This window comes from Leucoraja erinacea, chromosome 27 (genome assembly GCF_028641065.1).
Source record: "Leucoraja erinacea ecotype New England chromosome 27, Leri_hhj_1, whole genome shotgun sequence".
NCBI lineage: Eukaryota > Metazoa > Chordata > Chondrichthyes > Rajiformes > Rajidae > Leucoraja > Leucoraja erinaceus.
Window position 1 is genome coordinate 1,635,453 of NC_073403.1, and position 4,214 is coordinate 1,639,666.

Below are 4,214 nucleotides of genomic sequence, written 5' to 3' on the forward strand. Positions count from 1 at the left end.
GATGTCACATGTGAATGATCTGCCTCCTAAATGTTTCACATTGAGAGTTCCGTGAAAAACAGTGAATACAAATACTCAAATCTTGCCCGATTAGCACTGTGGTGCAAATTTGGTGATTTGACACAACTAGGAAGAAATATTTAGGACTAATTTCCAAGCATGGCTACAGGAAAACATTTCCTTTTACTTTGTGGTGGTGTTACAATTCACCCTGTTTCTAGCCTGGGGTGTTAGAGAGAAAGTAAATGCTGATGCCGGTGCATACACAAAAGGACACAGAGTGCTGGAGTAACTCAGCGGGTCAGGCAGCATCTCTGGAGATTGCAGATAGGTGACGTTTTGGGTCGAGACCCTTCTTCAGTCTGTTCTTCATCCGTGTTCGCCAGAGAGAAAGAGCGGCACGGTGGCGCAGCGGTAGAGCTGCTGCCTTACAGCGCCAGAGACCCGGGTTCGATCCTGACTACGGGTGCTGTCTGTACGGAGTTTGTACGTTCTCCTCGTGACCTGCTTGGATTTTCTCCGAGATCTTCAGAGAAAGACATAAAGGTTTGTCGGTTAATTGGCTTAAACGTATAAGTGTAAAAATTGTATAATGCAAGTGTAAAAAAATGTTTGTGTAACAATTGTCCCAAGTATGTTTCGGGTAGTGTTAATGTGTGGGGGTGACTGGTCGGTGTAGATTCAGTGCGCCAAGGAGCCTGTTTCCGCATGGGGTAAAATCAGCCACAGTTCCTATGTCTAATTGATGCTGGACATTTCAATACTCGTGGTTTGATTGGCTTTGCTTGGTTCATTCTTGGGATTTGCGTTTGAGTCTGAGCTTAGTTTATTGTCACGTGTACCGAGGTACAGTGAAAAGCTTTCATTCTAGTCAGTGGAAAGACAATACATGATTCCAATCAAGCCAGCCGCAATGTACACTTCTTCCGGAAGTGGCGGCGCTGGTGAACAGCTGCGGCTTGCCTGCTGTCCGTCTGTTTTAACTTTTTTTGTTGTTTTTTGTTGTTGGCTTGTTTTAGTTAAATTTTAGTTTATTAGGTTGTGTTATGTGTGTGGGGGGGGGGGGGGGGGTGAAACGTGTTTTTCTGTTTCTTCCTTCGGGGGAATGCGACTCTTTCTGTCGTATCCCCCCCTTCTCTGCCTCCGTCTGCGCTGAGGCCTAATGGCGGAGCTGGCGGCCTCCAACTGCGACTGACCTCGAGGCTCCGGAAGCAGAGCCAGCCAGGGCTTACCAACGCGAGGCTGGCTGAATTCGGAGCTGTGGCGGTGTTCCAGCGTTCCGGTGGCAGCGGCACGACTCGGGGTTGAGGCGGCGCTCCGGTGGTTGAGGCGGCGACCTGAATCCGGGGCTCGGCCGCGGGGCCCAGTGGACGACATCGTCGGGAGCTCGCAGGTCACGGGTTGGTGACCTGTTTTTACGGAGCTCCCACGGCAACAGCTGCGTCCGCTGGACTGGAGGGCGGCAGCTTCGACCACCCCCGGGCCGCGGAGTTTGAACCGGCCCGTCGCGCGGAGCTCGGTTGAGCCGCGGCACTTGCACAACATCACGTGGCCGGGTCACAACATCGGAAGCCTGGATCGCCTCAACGCAGAGGGAGGACAGGGAGGGGAAGAGACAGTGACTTTAAGATTTTTGCCCATCACAGTGAGGAGGTGCCGGGTGAACTCACTGTGGTGGATGTTTATTTGTGTTTATTGTGTGTTTATTATTACATGTAGGGCTGCAGGCAACAACATTTAGTTCTGACCGAAAGGTCTGAATGACAAATAAAGGAATCTAATCTAAAGAGGTAATATGAGGAGGCACCTGGATTTGAACCAGGGACCTTTTGATCTGCAGTCAAATGCTCTACCACTGAGCTACACCCCCCTACACACACACACACACACACACTCTTTCCTTCTCTACCCCCCTCTTCCCCCTCTCTCTCTCTTTTCATCTCTCTCTTTCTCCCTCTCTGTCTCTCTGTCTCTCTCTCTCTTCCTTCCCCTCTCTCTTTCTTTCTTTCACACACACACACACACACACACACACACACACACGCACACACACACACGCACACATGCACACACATAAGGACACCCATCCTTACAGACCCACACACACACGCACACACACCCACATACACACGCACGCACAGAAACACACTCACATACTTACTGACACACATACAGACACACACACACACACACACACACACACACTCACACACCCACACACACACACACACACACACACACACACACACACACACACACACACACACACACACACACACACACACACACACATACAGACACACACACACACACACACACACACACACACACACACACACACACACACACACACACACACACACACACACACACACACACACACACACACACACACACACACATACACACACACACACACACACACACACACACACACACACACACACACACACACACACACACACACACACACACACACACACACACACACACACACACACACACACACACACACACACACACACACACACACACACACACACACACACACACACACAGCAAGGCCAGTATTTACTTAAATTCCTTTGATGACGTAAGGAACTGCAGATGCTGGAGTCTTGAGCAAAAGACAAAACACTGGAGTAACTCACTGGGTCAGGCAGCAGCTGTGGTGGGAATAGGCTGGCAATGTTTTGGGTTTGGGGCCCTTCTTCACTGAGAAGATGGCTGTGAGTTGTTTTCTTGAAGTGCTGTAGTCTCTGCAGTGTAGTACTGCCCAGTGTGTCTGTGTTACAACTCTCTCTCACAGAAGGACTATCACAGTAAATGGCAGAGCCTTCGAGAATGGGTAGATTTGGAGTACAGGTGCCCGGTTGTGGCAAGTCAGGTAGACGGGGTGGTGAAGAGGCATTTGCCACGTTATCCTTCATCGGGAGATGAGGAGAAATTTATTTAGACAGAGGGTGGTGGATCTGTGGAATTCGTTGCTACAGAAGGCTGTGGAGGCCAAATCAATGGATAATTTTAAGGCAGAGATAAATAGATTCTTGATTAGTACGGGTGTCAGAGGTTATGGGGAGTAGGCAGGAGAATGGGGTTAGGAGGGAGAGATAGATCAGCCATGATTGAATGGTGGAGTAGACTTGATGGGCCGAATGGCCTAATTCTACTCCAATCACTTATGACCTTATGATAATGCTGTACAACCATTGGTGAGACCACACTTGGAGTACTGTTCTGGAGACAATAATGACTTTTAAAAGGCATTTGGGCAGATTAGATTTAGATGCACTTGGGCATTGTATATCTTTATTGTCATTTCCTGAGTATTCACATACCCAGAGGAAACAAAAAAACGTTGCTCAACCAGTGTCCATTCAGTGTGCATTAAAAAATAAATAGAAATAAAAATACATATATCATGAACAAATTAACACTCTACTAAATCTGGCATTGGCATTTAGATTCTCTTGCCCAGAGTAGGTGAATCAAGGACCACAGGACATAGGTTTAATATAACCATATAAACCATATAACAATTACAGCACGGAAACAGGCCATCTCGGTCCTACAAGTCCGTGCCGAACAACTTTTTTCCCCCCTTAGTCCCACCTGCCTGCACTCATACCATAACCCTCCATTCCCTTCTCATCCATATGCCTATCCAATTTATTTTTAAATGATACCAACGAACCTGCCTCCACCACTTCCACTGGAAGCTCATTCCACACCGCTACCACTCTCTGAGTAAAGAAGTTCCCCCTCATGTTACCCCTAAACTTCTGTCCCCTAATTCTGAAGTCATGTCCTCTTGTTTGAATCTTCCCTATTCTCAAAGGGAAAAGCTTGTCCACATCAACTCTGTCTATCCCTCTCATCATTTTAAAGACCTCTATCAAGTCCCCCCTTAACCTTCTGCGCTCCAGAGAATAAAGACCTAACTTATTCAACCTTTCTCTGTAACTTAGTTGTTGAAACCCAGGCAACATTCCAGTAAATCTCCTCTGTACTCTCTCTATTTTGTTGACATCCTTCCTATAATTGGGCGACCAAAATTGTACACCATACTCCAGAATTGGCCTCACCAATGCCTTGTACAATTTTAACATGACATCCCAGCTTCTATACTCAATGTGAGTATAATGTGAAGGGAAAAAGATTTAATAGGAATCTGAGGGGTAACCTTTTTCCACACAGAGGTGGTGGGTGTATGG

The 4,214-nt window shown here is 47.5% G+C and overlaps 1 non-coding gene across 1 annotated transcript; it reads right to left on the reverse strand.

The window, feature by feature from the left end:
• Nucleotides 1–1,798: 1,798 nt before the first annotated feature.
• Nucleotides 1,799–1,870, reverse strand: trnac-gca (transfer RNA cysteine (anticodon GCA)). Its single transcript has one exon. It is a non-coding gene; the product is annotated as a tRNA-Cys (tRNA).
• Nucleotides 1,871–4,214: the final 2,344 nt, after the last annotated feature.